This window comes from Sapajus apella, unplaced genomic scaffold (assembly GCF_009761245.1).
Source record: "Sapajus apella isolate SASKATOON/1434 unplaced genomic scaffold, GSC_monkey_1.0 scaffold1, whole genome shotgun sequence".
Lineage (NCBI taxonomy): Eukaryota > Metazoa > Chordata > Mammalia > Primates > Cebidae > Sapajus > Sapajus apella.
Window position 1 is genome coordinate 21,895,492 of NW_022436941.1, and position 15,150 is coordinate 21,910,641.

At 37.9% G+C, this 15,150-nt stretch overlaps 1 long non-coding RNA gene across 1 annotated transcript in view; it reads left to right on the top strand.

The window, feature by feature from the left end:
• The window catches only part of LOC116547083, a 106,816-nt gene that overhangs the window by 46,694 nt on the left and 44,972 nt on the right, over positions 1-15,150 (top strand). The window contains exon 3 of the long non-coding RNA XR_004266941.1: positions 12,742-12,835. This is a non-coding gene — a long non-coding RNA (uncharacterized LOC116547083). The remainder of the gene's footprint in view (positions 1-12,741; positions 12,836-15,150) is intronic.

The window sequence follows — 15,150 nt, forward strand, 5'->3', positions numbered from 1 at the left end:
TTTTTTTTTTTTTTTTTTTTTTTTTGAGACGGAGTTTTGCTCTTGTTACCCAGGCTGGAGTGCAATGGCGCGATCTCGGCTCACCGCAACTTCCGCCTCCTGGGTTCAGGCAATTCTCCTGCCTCAGCCTCCTGAGTAGCTGGGATTACAGGCACACGCCTCCATGCCCAGCTGATTTTTTGTATTTTTAGTAGAGACGGGGTTTCACCATGTTGACCAGGATGGTCTCGATCTCTTGACCTCGTGATCCACCCGCCTGGGCCTCCCAAAGTGCTGGGATTACAGACTTGAGCCACCACACCCAGCCCGACTATTTTTTACCTTTGCTTTTTTATGTAAATTGGTTTTATGTTTTCTATTTTAATTTCTGATTTAAGTTCTATTTATATTTTGGAATGTAGCTGGAGACTTTTTAATCAAATTTGCAAGTAAAATTCTTAATTAATTTTGAGATTTTCTTTTTTTCTAATAAAAGTACTTAAATCTATATAATTCTTTTTAAGTAACATTTGGCTATATCATAACACTTTGTATAATACTTTGATATGTAATATTTTGATGTGTAGAAATTTAAACTCTTATGGTTTATTTTTATCTCATGTGTTATTTAAAAGTATGCTTTAAAAATGTCATACCTATGCATTTATTGTATTTATCACTCATTTATTGATTTCTAACATAATGACATCATGTTCCAAGAATATGCTCTGTGTGGGATTTGTGATAATAGATGTCCTGGTTTCATTTGATCTAACTTGTTTGTGCTTTCTAATTATCCTAGAAAAGTTATTCTTTTCTGTTCTTTATTTCTTTTTTCTTCCTTTCTTGTCTTCTTTTGGGATGAATCTCTTTTTTATTTTTCACTTTTCTTCTTCCTATTCTAGCTTGAATATTATACATTCTAATTTTGTAGAAGTTAACCTAAATATTTATGCTTAGCATTGTGTAAGATGAATGTCTACTCTTCTCTATTAAAATACATGAATTCAAGGATACATTAATTTTGCTTATCTCTCATCTGACTCATACTCCATTGTTGGATTCCATTTTAGTTTCTTCTTGTTTTAAACTTTTAATTTAGTCAATACTATTGTTTTATACAATTATTTAGATTTGCCCACATATATGCCATGTTCTTTTTGCACTATTTCATTTTACATTTCAGACTTTCCTATTGGCATTGTTTTTACTTTCTGCCTTAATACATCCTTTAGAATTTCCTTTAGAAAGGGTATATATAGGCAAACTCAGTTTCATTTGTCTAAAATATCTATATTTCACCTGTGATTATTTCCAAGGAGTTTTAAATAAGGCACATAATTTTAGTTTTGGTTCTATTCTCCTAGAATTTTAAAGATATTGCTTCATTGTCTTCTGTCTTTTATTGTTGGCATTGAAGAATTTGTGCTCAGTTTAATAGTAGCTCCCTTGTAAGAAATCCGTATTTTCTTTCTGGCTCAATTTGATATATTCTTTCTCTTTGCAGTCCCCAAGTTTCCCTATGATGTATCTAGATGTGGAGAAAAAAAAATTCATATCCTTCTAGTGATACAATAGACTTCCTGAACCTTAGATTTATTATCTTACTTAAAATTTGGGAGATTCTCAACCATTCTCTCTGTATATTTTATCTCCCTTATTTTTCCTCTCTTTTCTGGCTGATACCTTAATAGATTATGCTAGACTTTATCAGTCTATTCTTTATACTTTCAAACATTTGATTGAATTTTTAAAATTATTTTGTCTATTTCTGCTATTGAAGAAGACACAAATAAATGGAAAGATATCCCATGTTCATGAATTGGAAGTTAATCTGTAGATCATTTTGGGACATATGAACAATATTAATTCTTGCAAATTCATTTAATTGCTAAAATGTTTATACTACACAAAGCAATCTATAGATTCAATGCAATACCTATCAAAATTTGAATAATCTCTTCATATCTCTCTTCTGGCATACACATCTTTGTTTCAGCTGTGCATAATCTACAATTAATCTCATGTATAGATTTTAAGTTTTTATTATTTTTTATTTCTTAGTTTTGTTTTCCTCAGATTTTCTTCATTTATTTTATAGTCACTTTCACATTTTAAATGTCCTCTTTTACATCTTTAAACATTAAATGAACCTATTTTATATCTTTGCTATCAACTGAAGCTCAAACTCTCTGTGCTAATTAGACTTCCTCTAGATAAAAACCTCCCTCAGAGCTCTCTTTACTTTCCTGAATTCCAGCTTTCACTTATTTTTTTCTCTTGTATGAGTCCTTATTTCCTTGCCAGCTCAGTGATGAATTTTAGGAGATTCTTTTAATATATTATGCAGTATTTTTGGTTATCATCAGGTGGCTGGGTGGTTGTTTACATGTCCATTCTACTATACTGTTGGAAATTAAGTCCAGTTATTCTTGCTTTTAAAGATGAGGAGATTCAAGTTCAGAGAGGCTAAATTTCTGTCCCAGTTTACAGAACTCGAAGGTGTCAGGGTGGAGAATTGCTGACCTCATGCCCATTGCTCTTGTGATCTTGTGATTTAATGGCTCTCTGAAGACAGTTAAAAGGAGTGTATATAATAAACATACAATTAGAGAAATTACTTTCTACAAAATTTTAAAGCATTTTTTTCTATATTAAAAGGTTTTTACAAGCTTATTTTCAATCTTTTATTAAGAAAACAGAGTAGGCAGCAGTAGTGTTTGATTTAGAAACTAACATAGCAGGAATTCACAAACAGCTAAAAAGGATACACGATATTTTTCCAAGTCAATTCTGGAAAGTTTGAAAGTAGCTTTTAATTTTCAAACAACTAGACAAAAATCTCCAATATAATGTGTGATGACCATTATGTAATTTTGATATTCATCCTGGAAAATGAGTAGCAAATTATGCAGGTATATTTTATTTTATTTATTTATTTTGCAAGCATTTTTAAAAAACAAATAACTTGGCAGTAAAGTTTTGTGACTTTGAGGAATACTTCATATTAAAGAAGTATGTATTAGAGGACACTTTTAGTAAATTTCTGGGTTTAAGGCAAAGTTTCTTTTTTCCCTGGACAATTCTGTAAGAACTGTTCAGAGCATATGAGGTGAGCAAAGAGGGATAGCCAATTCCATATTCCTGATGTCTGGGTGCCAGTTGGTAGAGTTGATATGGCTGATATAACCCTATAATATAAAAGGCAATTATAGGATAATTTGAGATGGGAACAGGTGAAGCTCACATAATTTGGGCCTGAGAAGAAATGAGCAAATGGCAGCTATTCCAAGCAGCACTGGCACTGTTACTGTGGTGTTTGGACAGGCATGTCTCCTAATGTGATTTCATTATGCTCAGGTTAAAGACTTGGGCTTTAGATCAACAATGTGCAAATTTGGCTTATCATCTGAGATCAGAAAAGAGATGACAGAATTCCAGCAGGAGAGCTTCAGCATTTGCCAAGAGCACAAGTAGAAAATTGTTCTTTTTAGACCTCTCATATAACAAAAATTCTGATTAGAAATATGAAGTTATCTGTATTGGAGAATAAGGAATAGCTAATATTCCAAGATTACTCTTGAAACAATATTTTTTCTTAGTATGCATCTTTGTGTGCTTTTATATTTGAATGTAATATTTATTCTCCATTTCCTGATTTTATCCCTTCAGTACTTTATGATTTTTCAGTAATTGTCCTCAAAATGAATGAATTGCAGAGAAATACTCAATGCTAATCCTACTTAGCCACTCTTGTAATCACTGGCACTGCAAAGGATAGGGACCAAATACTACAGCCCGATTTGTCCTTGTCAGAAGCGCAACAATGCTTAGGCCCACAACCCAAAGTTATACATGATTCTAAAAAGAGCAATTTGTCAAGGGTTTCATTGGCACAAATTGAAATGAAATGAGGTTTTGGGCTCTTGAGGTCACTTTGCAACAGGAAGAATTCATTATCTTACTATACACAGAGGAAAATGCCTCACAATTGTATTTGCTTGTAAAGGATGAGTGCCCACACATAAAGCTGAAGTGGCAGAGGTCACTTACAAGAAATAAACTACATGAAATCAGAGACTCAACTTCCCCCTATTTATAACCTCCTACTTTTTTTCCTGGTTAGGGTTGCTTTGGGGGTGTATTGCTCAATGCACTGAGAGAAATTCTTGCAGAGCTCTTTGTTATTTATGCAAAATCACTTGCACAAGTCTTGCTAGTTTGTCTATTGAAAGCACAATGCAGTCTCATATGTCTTTTTCCCCTGGGGTAAGAAGAGTTTGTTTTCTGTGTATGTTTCATATTATTCAGAGGTGTATATTTTCTCGTAAGACCATATTCTATTTTACAGCATTCTTCCTATTATGTGGAGAAGGTGCAGTCTTGAATATTGAACAATTTGTTGGGTCGTTACTGATGTGGATTGGTTTCAGTTTAAGGAACAGGGAGAAGGGAAGTATGTGCTAAACACATCAATTCTGAGAATCAAAATTTTCAATATATGTATAAATCATTTATAAATCATATAATCAACAGAGAGTTGATTTTTATGTTTTCAGTTGGTCTGAGTTGATGATGGCTGGAAAGATAACAGAAATCAAAATCATTTTAAATGAGAGAGAAAAATAGCATGGCTAAAGAGGATGAATTTAAGTAGGGACAGATGTGTGGAGGTAGATGTAGAGATATGCTTTGTTACTCCCTTCCCACACTTTAACCCTTCCGAAACTCAGATATTTAGAAAGAAGGACTAGAAAGCATATCAAGTCCAGTGGCCATTATTCACTCCTGTTCATTTCCTGTAATCCAGTCAAGTCTCCAAGACTTTTAAGTTTTTTCAAAGTTATTTTCTAATAATGTGGCTTCCCATTTGTCCCTTTTTTCGGCTTTTTATGTCTACCATCCTTGACATGGATTGTAGTGAATGTGTAGATTCATTACCAATATGGATAGTATGGACATTTTAACAAGACTTAATAGTCTTCTGATTTATGCACATTAGATATCTTTCCATTTACTTTTGTCTTTTAAAATTTCTTTCAGCAGTATTTTTTATGTGGTTTTCAAGTAGTAGATCAGTAAATGTTTGTGTGTTGTAGTTTTTCTTGGGTGGTGGGTGGTTTTAGACATGATGATGGTACCCTTCATGGAGACACAGGATACATGAAGAGAGCAGAATGCAGGGCATAGTCAGGATCATGAACCCAGTGCTGGCTCTGTTGAGTTTCATGTACTAGTATGGCATCTTCAAATGTACTTGGAAGTCGATATCTGGAACTAGACATGGATGATGGATAAAACCATAAGAATGGATAAAGATCCTTGGAGAATGTATCTACAGAGAGAAAAAATTTATTTTTTGTGTTCATTATCCACAGTATCTAAATGATTTAAATGAGACAGTATCCCAGCCACAACAGCCAGGAGGAAAGGAGAAAAGAGAACATTAAAAAGAGAATTCAGACAAGTAGTACCACATGTCAAGGTAGCAAAAGTATGAATATCTGCTTATTGCCTTCTTCTAGCTGCCTGAAGACCATATTTAGCAATGATGTTTTATCTAGTAAGATCTCATTTTAAGAGCCTGTAAGTCATGTGACTCTTCTCATTTTTTTAAATGACAGAAATAACTGTTGGCTTTGAAAGTCGGGAGGAAGGGACTGAGCTCCCTTTCTCCTTAATAATCTTCACATTCTCTCTGGTTTCCAATTCATTTGATAGGCCCAAATAATTTCACTAAGGCCTTTTTATTTTGTTTTGTTTGTTTGTTTGTTTTTGTCTAATGGGTTCCAAGCTCTTTGTAATGCTAGGTGACATGGTTTGGCTCTGTGTCCCAACCCAAATCTCATCTTGAATTGTACTGCCATAATTCCCAAGAGTTGTGGGAAGAACACAGTTGGAGATAATTGAATCATGGGGGCAGTTTTCCCCATACTGTTCTCATGGTAGTAAATAAGTCTCATCAGAGCTGATGGTTTTATCAGGGGTTTCTGCTTTTGCGTCTTTCTCATTCTCTCTTTGCCTGCTGCCATCCATGTAAGATGGGACTTGCTCCTCTTTGCCTTCTGCCAGGATTGTGCGGCTTCCCCAGTCACATGGAACTATAAGTCCAATTAAACCTCTTTCTTTTTTAAATTGCCCAGTCTAGGGTACATCTTTATCAGCAGTATGAAAGTGGATTAATACAGTAAGTTGGTATTGAGAGTGGTGTGTTGCTGAAAAGACATCCAAAAACATGGAAGTGACTTTGGAACTGGGTAACAGGAAGAGGTTGGAATAGTTTGGAGGGCTCTGAAGAAGACAAGAAAATGTGGGAAAGTTTGGAACTTCCTAGAGACTTATTGAGTGGCTTTGCCCAAAATGCTGATATTGATATGGACAAGAAGGTCCAGACTGAGGTGGTTTCAAATGTTGATAAGGAACTTCTTGGGAACCGGAGTATAGGTGACTCTTGTTATGTTTTAGCAAGGAGACTGGTGGCACTTTGCCCCTGCTCTAGGGATATGTGGAACTTTGAACTTGAGAGAGATAATTTAGGGTATCTGGTGGAAGAAATTTCTAAGCAGCAAATCATTAAAAAGGTGACTTGCATGCTATTAAAAGTTTTAAAAGGGGCCAGGTGCGGTGGCTTACATCTGTAATCCCAGCACTTTGGGAGGCTGAGGTGGGTGGATCATGAGGTCAGGAATTCAAGACCAGCCTGGCCAAGATGGCAAAATCCTGTCTCTACTGAAAATACAAAAAAATTAACTGGGCATGGTGGTGGGTGCCTGTAATCCCAGCTACTCAGGAGGCTGAGGCAGAGAATTGCTTCAACCCAGGAGGTGGAGGTTGCAGTGAACTGAGATCTCACCACTACACTCTAGCCTGGTGACAGAGCAAGACTCATTCTCAAACAAACAAACAAAAGTTTTAAAAGGGTAATGGAGCATAAAAGTGTGAAAAATTTGCAGCCTGACAATGCAATAGAAAAGAAAATTCCATCTTCTGAGGAGAAATTGAAGCCAAGACTGCTGCAGAAATTTACACAAGTAATGAGGAACTAAATGTTAATCCCCAAGACAATGGGGAAAGTGTCTCCAGGGCATGTCAGAGGTCTTCACAGCAGCCCTTCCCATCACAGGTATGGATGCCAAGGAGAAAAAAGTGGTTTCATGGGTCAGGCCCAGGTCCCCAAGTTGTGTGCATGGCTTCAGATGGTGTAAGACACAAGCCTTGGTAGCTTTAACATGGTGTTGAGCCTGTGGGTGCACAGAAGTCAATATTGAGGTTTGGAAACCTCCACCTAGATTTCAGAAGATGTGTGGAAATGCCTGGATACCCAGACAGAAGTTTGCTACAGGGGTGGGGCTCTCAAACCTCTGCTAGGGCAGTACAGAAGGGCCAGGGGCAGAATGATATGGTTTGACTCTGTATCCCCACCCAAATTTCACCTTGAATTGTACTCCCATAAGTCCCTCGTGTTGTAGGAAGGACCCAGCAGGAGATAATTGAATCATGGGGGCTATTTTTCCCATACTGTTCTTCTGGTAGTGAGTAAGTCTCATGAGATCAGATGGTTTTATCAGGGATTTTCAAATGTTTTACCAGAGATTTGGCACACAGAGTCCCTACTAGGGCACTGCCTAGTGGAGCTGTGGGAAGAGGGCCACTGTCCTCCAAACCCCAGAATGGTAGATCCACTGACAGCTTGCACCTTAAACCTGGAAAAGCCACAGATACTGAATGCCAGCCCATGAAAGCAGCTGGGAGGGAGGCTGTACCCTGCAAAGCCACAGGAGTGGAGCTACGAAGACCATGGGAATCCTCTTGCATCAGCATGACCTGGATGTGAGATATGGAGTCAAAGAAGATCAATTTGGAGTTTTAAGATTTGACTGCCCCACTGAATTTGGACTTGCCTGGGCCCTGTAGTCCCTTTGTTTTGGCCAATTTCTCCCATTTGGAATTGTATTCAACCAATGTCCATAATCCCATTGTATCTAGTAAATAACTAGTTCGCTTTTGATTTTATAGGCTCATAGGTGGAAGGGACTTGCCTTGTCTCAGGTGAGGCTTTTGAGTTAATGCTGAAATGAGTTAAGACTTTTGGACACTGTTGGGAAGGCATGATTGGTTTTGAAATATGAGGACATGAGATTTGGCATGGTCAGGGGCAGAATGATATGGTTTGGCTCTGTGTCCACACCCAAGTCTCATCTTGAATTGTACTCCCATAAGTCCCTCGTGTTGTAGGAGGGACCCAGTGGGAGATAATTGAATCATGGGGGCTGTTTTTTCTATACTGTTCTTGTGGTGAGGAATAAGTCTCACGAGATCTGATAGTTATAGCAGGGATTTCCAGTTTTGTGTCCTTCTCATTCTCTCTTTGCCTGCTGTCATCCATGTAAGATGGAACTTGCTCCTCCTTGCCTTCCACCATGATTGTGAGGCTTCCCCAGTCACATGGAACTATAAGTCCAATTAAACCTCATTCTTTTTAAATTGCCTAGTCTCAAGTATGTCTTTATCAGCAGTGTAAGAATAGACTAATAAGTCATGTTAAGATATTAAAAGTAGAATAGATTCTCTGCAGTCTAGAATGATTTAGATGTAATTTGGCATTGAAGGATCCTGGACTGGGTGTGCAGGCAGCTCCCTCATTCAATGAGTGATATGAGATGACTACATAGAGAATGAGCCCCTTCAGCTTTCCCCAATCCCTCCTCCCAGAGGAATGGTGGAATTTGTTAATTCTTAGCATTTCTTGGTTAAATTCTTAGCCCTTTTCACTGTTTTCCAATGATTCAGATGTGATTTAAATGTGAAGGGCGTGAAAGAGATGGGATCATGATAATAATTTTTCTCATAACACATAATTATGAAATATTATGTTGTATATCTGTTTGTTATTACAGTGTAACATCCATAAGGCAGAAACTTTGCTTGGTTTGTTTCCTACTTCATCTTCAGTATTGAGAGTGATGCCTAGTATTCAACAGTCATTCATTAGAGTTATGGTTAGTCTATGTATTGAACATGTGTTCGTTTTTGGTTTGGAAAATATGGTAACTGTGGCCATGTGATCTTGCATTAAATACATTTTAATATTTCTTTTATAGCTGTTTTAATGATGTTTTCCTAATGTCTTAGTTTACCATTGGTTCTTGGGTCTACCATGGGATACTGCTATCAGAGGTGAAAATGTAGCTCTATCTTTTTGGCAAGTTTGATTTAAACCTTGAATTCACTGTTACTTGCCTGGCCTGCAAAGGGAACTTGGTAATTGACAGTTGTATTCAAGTCTTGAAAGAACTCAGAGAGCTGGTGATTAGGAGTGCCTTCTAGCTGTCACTTTGATTTCAGTGGGATTGTGCTTCAATGCTTTGCCTAGGAGCACAAGGAGAGAGAGTTTTCCTTTAGACTCCCTGTAAAAAAACTTCACCAGCATGAAAAAAAAAAAAAAAAAAAAAAAAAGGATACCTACTGACTTACTTTTCATCTGGAATTAATGTGATCAGCAATGTCTAAAGAAGGTAGATAAGGCATCTTTTTATTTCAATAAAATCCAGATTTTCAAAGCTTTTGAGCTGCTAATCCTTCTCCCTCACCTTTGCTACTTTTTCTTCTTTGCTCCAGTGCAATGTCTGCTGCATCAAAACTACATTGCTGACATGGCCAGATCAGAGGCAAGGTGAACATGCAATGTATGATGACTGAACACCGTTACTCCACAAAGCAGTGGCAGATCTAGGATGAGGTTTGCGGTAGTGCCCCATCCTGATTACCAGAACCCCAGGAAATGGCATGAAAAGTGACATGTTGGATTATTCAGGGGATCCTGGCAGCCATGGAACTTGGAACTGTATACTCTTTAATGGGAGGCAGAACCTTTTTAAAAAAAGTCACATGCCAGAAAATGGAGGGGATGTGACTGTGTTTTCTGTTTCCATTTATAGTCTCATGGCTGTTGGATATAGCTTTACGTTGACAACTAGAGCAGTGCCTCTGGAAAGCTAGAAGGTGGGAAAATGCTCAGAGACTCAGGAGCTCTAGATTGCTAATTAGGTTGAATTTAGGCAGTGTGGCACGTTTGTAAATGAAATACTGTTATAGTAAAGGAGGGAGCTATAGTCTTCCAGCAGAAACAGAGGCAAACCAAGGTATTATATTGGGAATGCACAATTGTTTAAATCAACATTGGGCAATTTTGGTCTTCTGTATTGTGGAAACTGGCCTCACTATTTAAAATGAGAATACCAACAGAGTGAAAGAAAATACTAATTTGGAAAATGTTTTAGCCTTTGCATTTTAGAAAATAATCTTTCAAACAAGTAGCTTGTTTTTAAAAGAAGAGGTTGGGTGGACAACCTCTCACTAAATTAAAAAAAAAAAGGCATAGTTTTCAGCTGGGAGAGCCGAAGAGGTAGCTTGCTCTATAGACTTCTTTAGTTTTTCTTCTAATTTTCAGTTCTGGGCCTCAGGAAATCTTAACCTGTTGCTCTACCACTGACTTGCCATGCCACTGACAATACTTTGAAGAAGGAGAGAGAGATGGAGTTAGGAGAGATTCTATTAACATAAGATCTACTCCTTGGCTGGGTGGGGTGGTTCACAGCCTTGGCACTTTGGAAGGCTGAGGTGGGCAGATCACAGAGTCAAGAGATCGGGATCATCCTGGCCAACATGGTGAAACCCTGTCTCTACTAAAAATACAAAAAATTAGCTGGACGTAGTGGCATGTGCCTGTAGTCTCAGCTACTCAGGAGGCTGAGGTGGAGGAATCACTTGAACTCAGAAGGCGGAGGTTGTAGTGAGTCTAGATAGCACCACTGCACTCCAGCCTGGCTTACAGAGCGAGACTCCATCTCTCTCTCTCTCTCTCTCTCTCTCTCTCTCTCTATATATATATATATATATATATATATATATGTATGTATTTCCTACAGGCAGAAGGCAGATGGCTTTGTCTTGTTTACTTAAAATTCTGTATGGCAGTTTGAAGGCAAAATCTTTATTTGAGCCATTTTCCCAATGAAAATCCAGGCCTGCTAAGAGAGGACGTATAGATTGGAGGGGACAAAGCGAGATTGGGTAGAGGACTAGGCGAGTGGCCAAGGAGTGGGGCTCTGGAGCCAGAATGGCCCGTCAGAATTATTCCAAATTGAGGGGAGTTACCCCTACACTGATCAGTCATTGAAGTGGGTCACTGTGGAAAGGGTGTGACCATGAACGAGGGCACTTTGTAGCTGAAGCATTCTGGAGGGTCGGGAACCAAAGGCTCTCCATCAGCTGTGTTTCCATCTGCTGCTGGGGCAGCGGATTTTGCAAAGAAGTGGGATCTGGCTGCATAAGCATCCACACTTAGCTTCTCTGGGTCTTATTTTCTGAAGCATATTTTGTTGAGAATTAAATGAGGCAATACATGAAAGTGCTTGGAGCTGTGCCTGGCATGAAGTAAATATTTAGTGATCACTCTGTACCAAGCACAGAGTGCTTAAATTATTTTCCCAGGTCTCATAGGTGGTGGTAAGTAGTGGCCTTGGAACTGAGACCTGACTCACGCCAGCCTGTTTTTAGTCACAACAGTAAATATCTTAACATGGTAGAATTCAGATCAGTTTGGAAAGGCTTACTTCAGCCTTGTTTGCTCAGTGAATGTATTTCACATACAAAAGGCCTCCCTAGCCAAGCCTGGCTGCAGGAACTCTCCTTCCCTTCCTCTTTCCTTCTTCTCTTTCTCTCTACAGAGTTCTCTTCCCACCTGTCGCCCCCTTCTCTGGCTTCCTACTTACCTCTGTGATTGATTGGCTTGAGCATAATTTGGAGCAGGAAGCTGACCTAAGTAGCAAGGATGGAAGGAAGGAGGAGAAGTGAAAACCCTGGACTGCTCTTCTTGTCTTGAGGCTCACAGCACTCTGCCCCTCTCCCGCTGTTCCCTATAACCAGTTGCCCAGGCTTGATTCTTTACATTTAGTGTCCTATCTTAGGTCCAGAAATAAAATGCCAAGAGTATTCTTTGTGGAGTAAGTTATCTGAACCTTAGATAAATTTTACTTGTGTGTGTGTGTGTGTGTGTATGTGTGCGCACTTTTGTATCCAAAGATCTACCTTTCAGACCTTCTACAGGAACATTTTTTTCTATCTCCCCAAACTAACACATAAATGAATAACTTGAACACAGTCTGTAAGTTGTGGCTGCCTCTATTTTCTTCCTCCTTGAACTACATGTTGAAGAACCAATGAGATTTATTTTTTCTTCATGCATGCATTGAGGAAAAACGTTTGTAAATAAATTATCATATGCATTGTATTCTAAGGAATGCCATGAAGCAAAAGGAGCTGTATTTTCAAAAAGCTTACAGCCTAGATCAGGGCTGCATGACACAAAAAGAAGTGTAGTTGAATTGTATGGAATACTTAGTTCTGGATTTGCAGCACAAACTTAAAGCTGAACATTTTAAATTGTTGATATTAAATGCAACTATATACATTCTACAGATAAGTGAGAATTAGGAATGTAGATCATTTGTGAAGCCAAGTGGTCAACTCAGTGATGAAATTTACTAGTTGTTATCAGACCTACCAAACCCAAATTTATGACTTTCTGGTTCTCATTCACCCAAGAGTCATGGCAGGGAGAGGGCCAGAATTCTATGGCTTTTACTGTCTTTTTTATCTTTTTACTTACTCTTGCACAGAGGGGGAAGAGTGACTTAGTTTCATTAGTATGTTTGGAAAGAGATAATGGGCATGGGCTTCAAATCTGTCTTTTCTTTTTAGGTGCAGACCTGCCTACAGAGAGCCTGAGTTCCCCAACCAGAAGAAAGCACTTCCTAGAACTGAGTATATGCATCAGTCCAATGGTGAAGTTCAGGTATGTAAAACTCATTGACTCACAAATATAAATCACATTCTCTAATATCAGCTTAATCAGTAAAATCATGATACTCTATTTTGGATTCCACCTGTCTTATTCTTGTGTTTTTCCTTAACTGATTCAAAACCTAGGTGGGGATTACGGATGTCATTTATCAATCTCCACTCATTTCTAAAGCTCAGATGTTAGCATTTCCTAAGGCATTAACTCCAGACGACCACTTCACAGTAGATGGAATAGCATTTATTCACTACAATTCATCAGTGTGAGTGAGTGCATAGTGTGTGTGTGTGTGTGTGTGTGTGTGTGTGTGTGTGTGTGTGTTTCTTCTGAAGAGATACTCTTGGGAGACAAGAATTAGGTAGAAACTGCCTAGTTGGGTAGGTCCTCTTCAGTCCAACTAAACAAATCCGCAGTAAGCTCTAAGATGGGCTGATGGTGCACCAGACACAGGACACAGTTATTAACAGAACATATCCAAGGAGCTTTGGATCCTACTAAAGATAATGTGATGTGGGAATGCAACACAGGGGTCAGTGTGGAAGAGCAATTGTTCTTTTTCTCTATTTATAATGCCATTACTGAAGGAACAGTCCTTGGGTTAGGCAGTAGAATTGAGCTTCATCCTGCTAATAAGATTAGTGAAAGGTTATCTGTTGTTCTTCTCCTCATGCCAAGTTTTGTATAATGTATCAAGTCATTATATTAATTACGCAGAGCAGTATAGATAAGAGATAGAGATTATGTGCCCTGGAGTTTGACTGACTAGCTTTGTCTCCTTGCTTTCTAGCTGTGTGCACTTGGGAAAGTTATTTAACTCTTCCATGTTTCAGATTCCTCATAGAAGAAACAGGGATGATAATAGTACCTGCATGGTAGCAATACAGTGAAGATAAGCGAGTTAATACCAACAGAGTACTGAGAACAGTGCCTGGCACAGAGCGGTTCTCAACAGATATTAGCTCCTGTTATTATTAAATATTATCAATGATTGACCTGTGACATGGGAATGGGAAGGAGGCATAATAAAAAGGAGAAGATATGCCAGGAAGACAAAAAGGGTGGCTCTTCACAGCTCACTGGAAGGCTTTTGGTCTAAGACTTTCATCAGTCATGGTGGGAACAGATAAAATAGCAGAAATGGCTTCCACATGCAGAGAGCAAAATGAATAACTGACCAATCTGTTCATTTTACCCCAAGTTTTTGTTTTCCATCTATTTGCCGTAGCAGGAAAGCTTGCTGTTTGTCTGTCATCAGTGTCCATGTGTGGCAGGGAGAGGTAGAATGTTTTGCAGCCTTCACCAAATCCTACTTGTTTTGGATGAGTAGTGAGATATGACGCCAAGCCCTAGTGTTTTTTTTATCCACTCAAATGCTGTAGATATTTATTTCAAACACTCATTCTGACTGTGTTTGAAACGTTGGACAAAATGCTTATCATTGAATTAAAAAGGGATTTATTAAATGCCCACTAGGTACATAGATGTATAACAGAAATTTGCATAGTTATTGTATAGTTTAACCTCATAAAAATCATTTGAGGGGATCACTCTGACTGGGTCATTACATATGGTATGCATGTATCAAAGTATCAGCTGGCATGGTGGCTTGTGTCTATAAGCCTAATGACTAAGGAGACTGAAATGGGACAATCCCTTAAGTCCAGGAGTTCAAGGCTGCAGTGAGCTATGATTGTACCACTGCACTCCAGCCTGGGTGATGGAGTAAGACCTTGTCTCTTAAGAGAAATCATATGTATCCAGTAAATACTCAAAACTGTGTACATATATTATGTATCAATTTAAAAAGAAGGTTTTCTTAAGCATATAGATTTTCCTCTGATACCTAGTTAGGAAAAAATTAAAAGTGGCCTATCTAACATAAAACCACCCCCTGAAATTATTTGAGGTAAATATTGTTATTTTGGTTTTCTAGATGAGGAAATTAAAGTTTAGACAGGTAATGTGTTTTTCCAAAGACATTGAGATAGAGCTTACTGGAATTTGAATTCAGGTCTTCTAAAAATGTATTAAAATCTACACAGATTTAATGAGGTCTTACCATATATCATTAGCAAATTGTCTACTCCTTTTATGAACTTTATGAAATCTTAGAAGTACAGAAAATCATGAACAAAATCAAAATCATCTATAATATCACAATGCAAAAATAGCTACTGTTTAAATTTTGGAGTGTTTTAATCTAATTTTAATACATAGGTATATGCCCTTTTTTTCTCCAGAGAAACTCTGCTCTCTATGTTATTTAAAAACCTCCCTTTAAATGATATGTTATGAGGATTTTTTATATT